We start from the raw sequence: 13,383 nt of genomic DNA, 5'->3' as shown, positions 1-13,383 counted from the left end.
TGTCAAAATGAAACCTTATCCTAGAATCCTTCAAAATTTAAATTTAAGCCTACTAGTTGTTTTGTCAAAATTTGATTGAATTTGCCAAATTAAAATTATTTCATGAATGATTGAGATGCTTATGACCGGAAAAATAATTCCTGATTAGTTTTCATTCCTTTCGAATTTAATACTATTGACAATTATTAAATCAATAGAACACAGAATGTGCCAAGTGGATGTTAATTTCCCACTCCAAACTGTCACATGTTAGTTTTTAGTAGAGAAGTTTGCTAAAACGCCTTCCTGCATAAAAGTGAGTTTTTAATTATTATTTTTTTTTTGTGCATAGCCAGTGTTTTATTTTTTTGTTGATCTCCCGAATTCTTTCCTACAAATTAAGCATCTTCAAACCAGAGTTCTAATGTTCCCCTTCCCACCCATACTTATTATGGGGAAAAGATTTTTTTTCCTAAAGTGCATGATCCAGAAAAAAAAAATAGTAATTTTTAAATTTTATTCTGGTAGATATTCCAGTAATTTTTATCACAACCACCATCTCTGATATTGTGAAATAAATTTTCCCACATAATAGTTGCAAATGGAAAATATATAAAACGTCATTTAATGATCTAAAATTGATTTTTCCCCCCTTTGTAAACTGCTTAGAACTAAGAATTATGTATGAAAATTTCATTGTAGTTTATTCTCACAAAATCATATTATTCTTATGAACAACTTTAATATTGAAATTCATTGAAGTGATGCAGAAATGTAAATCGTGTTAAAAATTTGTTCAAGCATTTGTTCAGATGAGATTTCTCTAGTTTCTTTTAGAAAAGTTTGAAAATATGTTTTCACTTCATATTTTAAGCAATGAAAAGCTTAGTGGCATTCTTGAAAAATTTTTGCTTTGCTTTTCATGTTAACATGGTTAAAAAAAATTTTTTTTTTTTAATTATGTTTAATATGGAGAACTTCTGAAGAAAATGTTATTGATAAGTGTATTAGATTTGTTGTATTAGTTTGTCCTCCTAAGCAAGAAGAGCATGTCTTAAAATTTTTTTCTTGAAGTATTTCTTTTTCTCCTAAATGGCATTTACTTGACAAACAATGTAGTTACAAATTAGGGATTCAGTGATCAGCACTTTGGCCAATTACTAACTAATCATCAAAAGATAATTGACCCAAGTCAACAGCTTCCAATTAATTATGTAATGGTTTTACCACTAAATTTATCCCATCAACTTTTTTTTTTAATCATAATTTTGGCTCTTGAGAATTAATTGGTAGTTTGTTTTTTTTTCTATAAGTGATGATTTATTTTCATCCGTTTTTCTTAATTTTATTTAAAAATATTGTTTCAAAATTTTACTGCCAATTTATCAGTGCATTCCTATTACAAAAATTTAAGAACTAGCAGTAGCAAGGGCCTAGAAAGTAAAAACCTATAAATACCCTATTGCAAAACAAATAAATGAAAAGTGAGCAATATTTAGAAAGAAGTTCATAGACAAGAGTTTAACTTTTTTAAGGTGTACCTTTCTTGTGATATAGAGGATAGGCATTAAAGAAAATCAAAATGGTTGTTTGTTTTTATTTGCATTGTATACTTCTGTTGGTTAAATATGTTACATATATCAATGGCATTCTTTAACATTTTTCTTTAGTATTTTTATGGAGCCAAATACTATTAATCAATTTTCTGTTATCTTGTTTAAAAATTAATTGATGCTATTCATTCCAATTTATCCATTATTGAAGTGCCTAAATATTGTCATAGTTATTAGTACCATGTAAATTGTAAATAATTATGTATATCAAGTTGTAACATATTACAAGTTTTGAATATTTGTTACAGAGATAAGTGTTGTAGAAATGAATCAATGTCCTATTTGAGTTGGCAAACACAATCTTGAGTAAAATAATCTTAATTTTTAACTCAAAAGTATAGCTTCATGCTGTATGACAGAGGCTCCAATGGCTGTATCATCATCATAGGAAGAAAAGGTTTGAATAATTATTTGTCCTGCATTTTTTGAAGTGTTTGAAATTTTTATCTCTTCAATAGGATGTAAAGATATATTTAACATGAGCTGCATGAAGAAAAGAAAATTTTGCAAAATTATTTTAGTTTTAACTCAGCTTGTTACTGGAAGAAATTAAGAATTATGCCTCAGGTCCCAGCAAACCTTATTTTTCACCTTTCTTCTTAAAAACAATGATGTTAGAACTTATTTTACAGTAACTGTAGTGTCTTATGAGCAATGGTTGACAATAATTGAAAGTTTGCTATTTTGACGTAACTCAATAATCATTCGAGAGAAAGCCTAATTTCGATTTCAAAAGGATGAAGTATTATTGTTATGCATATTATTGTGAAGGTGCATTAAAGATGCTATCTAAAATTTATTGAAAATGAACTTTCTTTACCAACTTCATGGCACGTCAGAATATGCCATTAAAAACAAATTGTACGCAACTATATATTGTAGAACTCAGTCTTGACCTCATTTTTTGTGGCTCCCAAGGCGGCTGATGCACTTGATTTTCCCAAGAATAAGCCAAAAGAGTGTAATTGTGTTTTCTGGAATTCTTCAGTAAACAGTGTTTTTTTAATGCTAAGTCAAGAGAATCACTAGTCTACTGCAGTTTTAAAAGGTTGAAAAATGCATATCTTATCACACATGTGGAATTTTTAACATATTCATGGCATGTGTAACTATTTTCATTGTCATCTAGTCTTTTGCCAAATTAATGTGAAAACCGATATTGTTTGGGTTATACCCAATAGTACATTGTCCAGTATTTTTGCCATCCATGTCCCTCATGTGACCTTGCAGTAGATGCAATGTAATCAGGGGTGCTTACCTAGGGGTGGTGCAGACTGCGCCATTGAAATTTTTAGGGGAATATTTTTCTCTTTGGGAGGGTGTCTTTGCAATATTTAGGGGGGATGCATCCCTGATGTAATGGATATTTTTTTATCTTCCTAGGTATTGTGCTTTCATCTAATCTTAGGGGGTTTTGTTTGCAATAAGAATTAGTATAGAGCAGTTTAAGTATCATGTGCTTTATTGGTTACAACTGCTGTCTTTCACCCACCCTGGCATGGGAAAAACCAAACAGCTTTACCAGTGTAATGTAGTAACACATAATAATCCCAAGGCTTCACATTTGGGATTCATACCCAAAACCTTCATAAAGGTTTGGAGTTGGGAACCAAAGAATGGGAATATTCATTATGAAAACCTTTCTTTTTAGTTAAAATTTTATTTTTTTCACTTTATATCAAAAAATTGTCAATAATTGTTTTAAAGAAAAAGCTTATGAAATCCTTACATGCAAATGTTTTCATATTGCTGCCCTGTCACACAAGAAGATAAGTGTTTCAGTTCGCAATTTCTTTTAAAATCTTTATTTTATTTACTTATTTATTTACTTTATTAACTTGAACTTAATTTTTATTCTAAGCTTTGTTGATCAAAATTTTAGCCACAAATAAACTTGTAGTAATAGAGCAATCAAAAATAATGATACACTTCAACTTCCAAGTCATTTATACCTTATTTTGGAAGATATTTCTTGTCATTTACGTGGGAAATTATTCATGACTAAAATATTTCCTTTACTGCATACAAGGAGGTGAAAAGCAAAAATATTTTTTATAACACAGAATAATGAACCACAAAAAGAAAGTTTCAGAAAAGATGTATGATGAGTGATGGCTTTTGCATTCTGGTTTTAGCTGCAGGCCAGTTTTATAGTAATGATATTTTCATGTATTTGATTTTGTATTTAAAGCCCACTTGAGACAAACTATAATGATACAATGAACAAACTAAAATGATACAATGTTATTTTTGTTGGTTGAATTAATTAAGGCAGGGCAGTCAAGAGTGAATCTAAAAATGCTAAATAAGATTATTTATGTCTTCACCCCTTGTCACCTAGTAGAATAAATAACTCACACAACTCAATCTTGATGTAAATTTCAGTCAAAATTAAAAAAAAAAAAAACGTTAAAGTTTTTAGTTTGTGTCAAAAAATTAATGCAGATCAAGATAGTTTTTCAATGACTTTCAATTTTGATTTATCAATGGTATCTTTTTCAGTTTTTAATCAACCTAGAAAAGGAGTATGTTATCAATTTTCTGGAAGGAAAAAAAAGAGGATGTTATCATATATATTTTTTAACTCCTTATTTTGATATTTAAAATATTCACTGATCTTGTTTCAAAAAGAACCTGTTCTTCCCTTATTTAACTGTAAAACCACCATAATGTGCATCTTAATCATAGTGGATGGCAAAAGTACAGGGACACATTTGTTTTTATAACTACTTTGAAAGAAGATTTTTTTAAATGTGCATCTAAAGTCCAATATTATTTTTCTATGCAAACTAGCATTGGGCTTCAATTATTTACTTGTACTTTAGAGATCCATGTTCACTTTTTGTACTAAAATTTCTTTTGCATGAATTGTTTTTATGTTCATTGATTGTGCAAGATTTATGGACGATATTTATGTTTTCTCCTATTTTGAAAAAAAAAAATGCATAGCTACCTAAATTAATGCATTAGAAATGATTGTTTTATTTTCATCATGTCATTTACATGCTTTTAACTTTGACAGCAAAGTTATTTATTTTTTTGAGCTGTATTCATTAAAGTTTTATTATTTTATCACTAGTGTCTTAAAAATATTCTAGTTGTCTTACACATACTGAAAATTTTCGTTTAAAATTTGTCCATTATATGGAAACATTTATTTGAAGATCTGTAAATTAAGTTCACAGACTATTATTATTCATTCCTAAAATGCCGCCCAGTACCAGACTGTAAAGCAGATGTCTACTGTTCGGAGGTTTCCAGGTTCGAGTCTCGGTCGTGAACATTACTGATCTGGTGACTACAGCACTTCCACCAACCTTGTTCTAGTGGTTTGGATCCCTCTATGCTGTGATTTCTCGAGGGAATCTCAGGAGTATTTTGTGCTCAGGCTGTGTAGCCAAATACAAGTGCGCAAGATGGTTAGTCGTTTAAATTGCGGCAGGGAACGATGCAGAAATTTTTGTAAGTGGGGTCAAGTTTCAATGGCCAGTGTTATACCTATAACATAAAGTATCAATTAAGCAGGAGTGCCCCCCAAGTGGAATGGCACACCACATGAAATGCATGTACCCCCCCCCCCCCCAATGAGATTAAAATCCTTTCTAATTATCCTCTTTATGCCTGAGCGATATACCACAATATATCGATATATATTTATTACCGCGGTAACGGTATTCAGATTTCAATCTGTCTGATATATCATCTTGCCGAACTTAACTAAGAAGTAATTGAAATAATGACTTAAAAATACATATTTATTCATAATTCTTTGTGCTTAATGAGTGGATCATACATGCCAACTCTTCCAGATTTCCCAGAAAATTTACAGGTTTTCCTACCTTTTTCCATAGTTCTAGCGAAATTTTCGAGTACTTTCGTGCTTTGCAGAACAAAAAAAAATGTATCTTACCAGTTTTGGCGCTAACGAGCGTTTTGTGGAATGCAGCACTGCATGCCATGTTTAAAGCATTGAGAACATTTAAAGCCAGGGTTGCCGTAAGAGAATTAATTCTCTTGTTGCATTCAGATAGAATCCAAGAGACGCAGCTCGTTCAAATGAATGAATAACTCCGGTGTCATGTATGTTACTTTCGTTCTTAGAGAAGTAAAGCCTTTTGCCCCCCATAAGAATGCGATTCTCTGATAATGAGATCTGTTTCATAAAAACTTGAAATTTTTCAAGCACCCTTTGTAAAATTTCAACAATTTAGTCTGTGCTGCGACCCCCCTTCACCACATGAGCTGGGGTAGGGTCGTTGTAATGAGTATTAGAAAAAAATTACTGGAATATTACTTACCGCGAGCGTTAATCAATTGCAGATCTTGATGGGCATAGATATATGTCCAAGTGTCCCCCCCCCCCCCATCAAAAAAAAAAAAAAAAAAACTTGACGTCTCCTTTGAGATACTAAAATCTGTTTAAAATAAATTCATTAAAAATTTCACTGATAAAGTCTCTCATGACCCCCCCCCCCCCCCCCACGCATGGGCAACCCTACTTCAGCTATTATTATTAAAATAAATTACTGAAATATTAAATATTTAAGGATTAAGATTTTCGGTCACTTTTCTCTACTGCCGATCATATAGCTGGGGTACCAATTCTCCCCAAGCGCATTGCCCTCCTCAATTTTACCGGCCGACGCCCTAAAATCTGGATCCTCTATTAAAGAGTCTAAGTTCTAACGTCTCTTGATTCTTTCAGATAGAGTGTCTGCTTCATGACCCTGCCCCATGGATATATCCCTGCTTTAGCAATTATTGGGATAAACTACTTTAATATTTGCCTTTCAAAATGTCCAATGACTTTTCTCTGTTGCAGATCGCGATATAAAAAAAAGTTAGGGAAGCCCTTCCTCCCAAGTGTGACGGCACGCCTCAATTTTACCAAGTGTCTCCCCCCAAAAAACGAAACGGGCTCCCCTATAGAAGAGTCTTAAATCCATTAAAAATAACTTCTCTGGTAATTTCAGTGATATAGTCAGCGTCATGCCCTCCCCCCTTCAAATGGGCACCCCGGCTTTAACTATTATTAGACTAAATTGCAGGAATATTTACATTTCAAGATTTCTGAAGGCTTTTCTCTATTGCAGATCGCAATAAAAAGATAATAATGCTAGGGCTGCGAATTCCCAACAATTGTGATGAATTCAGTTTTAATTTTACCAAACATCCTTTTCCCTTCGGAAAAAAAAACGACTCCCTACTTAAGAGACCAACAGGGCTGGATTTAAAGGAGGGCAGGCGGTGCTACTGCCCTGGAGCCTCCACAGCAAAGGGACCCCAACAATAAAATTTTTACAAAATATCCTAACTTTCACGCGTCGAAAATATCAGATATATACATATATATCAAAATATTCGGATATATATCAAAGTATCGGATATTTTCGAAAATATGATGATCTTTTCAAACCCTTATTAGGGGCCTCCACTCCTTCGTTGCCCCGGGGCCTCCACATTTCCAAATCCGTCCCTGGAGACTAAAATCCTTTTAAAATATGTTCTCTAATATTTTCAATGTTATTATCAATTTCAAGACCCCTCCACCCGCTGCCGAATGGGTACCCTGCTCTAGCTATTATTATTCGACTAAATTGCTGGAATATTTGCTTATCAAGATGTTTGTTGACTTTTCTGTATTGCAGATCTCATAACGTATATGACGTAGCTAGGGGGGCCCATTTCCCTCCCCCAAGTGCGGTGGCTTACCTCAAGTTTTTCACCCCCCCCCCCCCCCAATTTCAATGGTATTGTCTGCCTCATGACACCCTCCCCCCTCCCCCACAAGGGCTATTATTATTCTTTCATATTGTCTTATTCTTTCATATTGTCTTTGCTATTATTCCTCACATAAATTGCTGAAATATTTACCCTCCAAGATGTTTGATGGATTTTCTCTATTGTAGATGTTAATCAACAGATGATATAGCTATAATTGCTCACTTCCCCCCCCCCCCAAGTGCGATGGCATCCTCAAATTTATCGCGCTTTCCCCAAAACGCGACCTTTTATTGAAGAGACTAAGCTCCTTTTAAAATTACTTCTCTGATAATTTCAATGGTATACTCAACATCAAGACCCCCCCCCCCCCCAATAAGCACGTCTGCTTTACCTATTTTGATTTTTCGAATAAATCAGTGAAAATTTACTTATCAAGATGTCCAATGGGGTTTCTCTGTCGCAGATCTTAATATGCAGATGATGTAGTAGGGGCACCCATTCCCTCCAACTGCAATAACTCCCCTCAATTTTACCAAGCCGCCTTTTTCCTCCAAGAATTGCGACCCACAAATAAAAAGACTTAAATTCTTCTAAAATAATTCATCCAAAGGTTTATTTTTTATAATCTGCCTCATGATCCCCCCCCCCCCCGCACACACATGAGCATTGTTGCTGTAGCTATTATTATAAGAATAAATTGAAATATTTATTCACGAAGATGGCCTGCGGCTTTTCTCTTGCAAATACTAACTTATGTAATAATGTCCCCCAGTGGCGTAGCTACACTTTCCGCCGCCCGGGGTACCGCTTTTTTTTGATGGGAAATAGTTGACACATTAAAGAGTCAAAAGTATTTTAATAAGATTTTACTAAACAAGAAAATTTACTTATTTTTTTCCTTCAAATTTTTCTTGCAGAAGAGAAAAAGTAATTCAGAGCCCCACCGAAACATTCCAAAAGTTAAGTCAAAATTCGAAATTTGAAGCAGCTTTCAATAACGCTTATAGAAAATATGCTTAGCGCTCCATCCTTTTTTTTTTTCAAAATTAAAGTTAGTTTTATGCATTCTTTGGTGACGTAAGGGTTCGGGACTTCTCAAGGATATTTTCCGAATCTGAAGTGTTAAAAAAGCAATTTTAGGCTATCTTTGGATACGTGAAGATATTGGGGAAGATTCGGGGGGGGGGCTGTCCTGATAGCTTTTCAACAAAATAGAAAAACACGTAAATGTAGGATGTATCTAGTGGCGTAAGGGTCTCTCCTAACTCCAACAGACTGGATCTTCCTCCCGAAATATTTTCAAACTTGAAATCAATTTTAGTCTATCTTTGATGACGTTAAAGAGAATAGGGAACGTCCTGGAGCTCTCTGGGAAATTTTTGATGCCGAAGTTTCAAAAACGCAAGTGTTGGCTATCTCTGACGGCATAAGTTTAAGTAACAGCATTTTTTTTTTTTTTTAACTAAGCACTTTTCATAGTGCATTCAAAATGACAAAATAACTTTTCTGGGTCAGAAAGGACAATTTAAGAATTCCTGTAGTTTTCGAAAATTCTAAAAAAATGACACCACAAACGAAGAAAAGTGCGGCTCAAGTCATAAAGAAAATTTCTCTTATCATTATCTAGTTTTCAATCATAACTTTGAGTGTTGAAACATGCATATTTTTCTTATTGGGAAAGTTTGGTCTGAAATGACAAGAACCGCACTTTTCTTCGTTTGTGGTGTCATTTTCTTGGAATTTTCGAAAACTACAAGAATTCTTAAATTGTCCTTTCTGACCCAGAAAAATTACTTTGTCTTTTTGACTGCATTATGAAAAGTGCTTAGTTTTTTTTTTTTTTTTTTTTTGAAAAAAATCTGTTATTTTGTTCTTCTTAGTGTAAATGTATTTCAGAAATAGAATAGTTTTACCATCACGAAACTTCACCTATTTTTTCATATAAATGCTCGGTATTGAAAGGGGAAAAAACTATGTACGTGTCTAAAACTTTCAACAGTTGGCACTAAAATTTAATCCTTGTTCCGTATTTATGCTTGCTTCAGAGAAGCCTTGATTCAAAATTTTCATTATGATTACTATATTAACATTGCTGTTGCAAGGCAACAAAATTTGTAACAATGGGTTTTGTATTTAAACATTTAATAAGGAAATTACATGAAATTTGCTGTTTTCCATCCTAACTGAAATAACAATTTTATTTTAGAATTTTAATTTTTCAGCGCTAAGTTGTACCTTAAGATTAAGCAAATCATTTAGTGAAATCCCAAAGACTTTAAGTGGTCTAGTTGCAGAGATATAAGCAAAACCAGGTCTCAGATTTCTCTGTGACAATCAGTCCAAGTGTAATAAAAGTGCTTTAAAAATGTTAAAAAGTCAGATGGTTTTTCCGTCTCCCCTAGAAACTTTTTGAAAATGACTTCCTAAAAACGCGATTTTAGCCGTTGTTAGGCGGACAACGTTATGAGAGAGAGTTCGGAGGGGGGTTTCCCACTCGAAATCTTTTTTGAAACTGTTGCTCATTTTAACTCTTCACTACTGAGAAAAAAAATCTTGGCGAGCTTCCCTCAGGAATTTCTAAAAACAAAATTTGGAACCAACTGTTATGACGTTTGGTGATTTCGTGCATCATCCTCACCTTAGACGTTTAAGTTTCAAAAATCCAACTTTAAGCTATTTGTGGAGACATTGGATGATATGGGGATTTTAAAGTTCGAAGTTGATGTCCTAAATACACACTTTAGACAATCTTTAATCATTATACAGGAAGGGTCATGGCTTGACCGCCCTCAGGAATTTGTTCTTATTGAAGTTATAAAAACTCAATAATCAATATATATTAGGCTAAAAGAAGAGATTTGAAGGGATAGGGTGGGCGTTATCCCTTGGAAATGTTTCGAGACGAAGTTTGGATGATTCTCTTTTTCACAAATAGAGGTCGAAATGTGAAAGGCTTCGCCCAAAGATCATTTTACTAATTAAAAGCCTCTCCTTAAAATTAATGACTAAATGTGAAACAGGAATTATCTGATATAGTGCTGTAGTACAAGCAATTATTATTCGAGTTGTGAACTTTTCTTTTTTATAAAATGAACATAAAATTAATTTTGTCTTAGTGAAAATTTTTTAGTCAATGACCAATCAAAGCAACTGTTGAAACAAATAATGCTATCCTGAAAATGAGCAAGAAATCACCCCTCATTTGAGGCCTCTCTCCTTTTATTCTTGCTGTTACTTTCCTTTTAAAAAAAAAAAATGTTTTTTTTTTCTTTTAAATACGATGGTTTCCTCGGAACTTACTTAAAATCAAGTGGTAGCTGTATCATATAACGAAAGGCTATGAAATTTATTGTTTCCTCCGTAATAGTTAACCTTAATAGCAAAAAGAAAAAAAAAAAGCATGGTCCCATGACTTTACATTACCACCTCCCTCTGTCTGTAGCTTCAGACGAAGGAAGAGAAAAAACAAATAATAATGCTGAGATGTCCAAAAGAAAAACGCATGTTTTGTATTAGAGTAATTTTATCATCATAGTCGTATTAAAACCTTACAATTCAAAGACCTTTTTTGCCTCCAGTAATAGATCAAAAGTATGATTTCCTTATTGGGGAAAGACCCTCTTGTTAGTATTGAATCCAAAACGCGTTTCTGCAAATGTCTCAAAAACTCAGTTTTGCAGATACTGTCGTTTACGTGCCCACTGCAAAATACCTGATACACTTTTTAAATACATTTAATTTGTCCTGTATTTCAATTACTATAATAATCAACAAAACAGTCGGTATATCTATTTCAGAAAACAAATAACTGATCGCACTTTTAGTAAATTATTCGAAGGTGCCATTTAGTATCAATTTAGAAGCTACAAGAGTCGTGTTAGATCTATAGGAAACGAGGTTTGAAATTTATTTTCATCTTTCTTATGTTAAAAATAGGGTTAGTATTCCTGAGGAAACTTCTTTGTAATTAACTCAAAAATTAAAACGAACCCCTTTAAAGACCTTTGATTAAAATATTTCCTCAATTACCAATTAAATCCGCAAAATTTTTGAAAAATGCGGAAGTGACTCTTCGTCTTTGCTCATCCGATATCAGTATTCCTGCCGCTGTCTGTTCGACAGCAAGATGTAACGTGAACGATGCCCCTTGAACAACATTCCAAAAACTTTTGTCTTCAAAATCGCATGACTGAGAGCGCTTCTTTCTCTTTTCGTCGAGAGAGGCTCTTCTGAGGAATTTTTATCGTCTGCTTCGGATGAGAATCTTTGAAGTGGTGATAGTGAATATCATCCTCAGGAAGGACTCTCAACGTTGGACAAAAAAAAAATGGCATTTCGCTCGTTAGTCTAAGTGCGCGGTGCAAGTGACGGCATCGCGGGCTGCCACGAGTGCTAATGTCGCTATGTTCAACTTTCAAGTGATATCGAACCTTTAAAGTAGGGAATAGCGAAATCTTTCTTTGATTCCTAGAAAAATATGTCCGCATTATGAAAATCTTAAAACAATCGTGAGGAATGGAATATCTTCTTTTCAAAACGATTTCACATGAAGACTGCTTTTCAATCAAACGATTGTATATTTAATTTCTATAAGAGATGAATTTTCATGTTCATTACGTTTGTTTTTTAACAGATCAACATTGTTCTTTTGGTTTTCTCAGGTGTTTGGAAGTTTTTGACTGCGTAAGTTAGCGTTGAGGTTTTCTTGAGCCAATATGATTGGCTTCAACACCTTCAAAACAATTTGAATTTTCTTTTTTTCATATAATAGTTTCGCAGTTACTTTTTGTATTAGAAACAAGAAAATCGCCCGTCAAGGTATTACAGGTGAAAATTGCTTCCACATTTGATTGAAGCAATTACCTGTTTGGGTATATTTTGATCGCTAAAATGTTAATCCTAACTCCAGTGGATTAACCCTAAACTCCAGTGGATAGCGTTCATTGTTGACCACTTTTTCGTTACTTCGTTCTCCTAAAAAGAGCTTTACCAGTAAAACAGAGTTACCGGATCCAGTTCAGCCTTGTCGAAATAAAGCATTTCCCTGCATGTCAAAAATTACCAAAAAAATATTATTAAATTATCATTATTAAATTATTGAATTATCATTGTTCATGACCTAAAGTAACTTAGTAATTTACTGAGAACTAAATGTATTAACTTTGCTCTTCTGAATATTTTCATTACGTTTAACTTCACAAAAATTACAAAGCTCAATGCTTTACTCCCCGGAAAAAGTTGTAATATCAGTTCTCTACTTTTACTCTACAAAGTTAACAATACCGTGTACAGATAATAGTATCTTCCGCAATCATTTTGAAGTTGTTGCTTGGAAGCTCGGAAGGTATTTTCAAATGTTGATTCGAAGTTAATGAAACCCTCCGGTCACTACATTGTAGTAGTTTGTGCAATACAATATAGTTTAGGCGCCTAAAAAATTGTGATTTCAATGAGTCAGACACGAAATGCGGTAAACCTCTAAAGAACAAAAAAAAAAAAAAAAGCCCGAAGAAATGGAATTGTTAGCAATGATGGATGAAGATGATTCAAAAACACAAAAAGAACTCGCCGAGTGATTGTGTGTCAGTCAACAGCTGTTTCCAATCGGGGAAAATGATAGAATATCGAAATACGCAACATGAAAGTCGTTTTTTTTTCTTCATGCTCAGTGCTCCGTTATATACGGAAAATCAGTTCGCGACACCTTGTAAGCGCTCAACAGAGAAGTTCAATCTCTTGCGACTTACTTACCAGACTTAACTTCTCTTGATTACCACTTGTTTGCATCGATGGGTCACGTACGTGCTGAACAGCACTTTGATTCAACGAGGATGTAAAAAAACGGAGCCAAAGGGGAAAAACATCAGGGAGTTGTGTTCACAAATAACCCCTCGAAAGATAGGGAAAATGTCAGTAAAGCACTTTTTATCACTTTTTCCAATTTAACATGATTTTTTCTGATAAAATCATCATTTCATACCCTTGTACACCTGGTATTATTACCTACTATGGGTTAAGTCAAGATACCACGCCCCACCTAAGAAGAAACATTTTTTTAATAGGCTAT

Source organism: Uloborus diversus, chromosome 1, assembly GCF_026930045.1.
Source record: "Uloborus diversus isolate 005 chromosome 1, Udiv.v.3.1, whole genome shotgun sequence".
In the NCBI taxonomy this organism is placed as follows: domain Eukaryota; kingdom Metazoa; phylum Arthropoda; class Arachnida; order Araneae; family Uloboridae; genus Uloborus; species Uloborus diversus.
The sequence above is the reverse complement of the archived record's forward strand: the minus strand, read 5'-3'. Positions refer to the sequence as shown.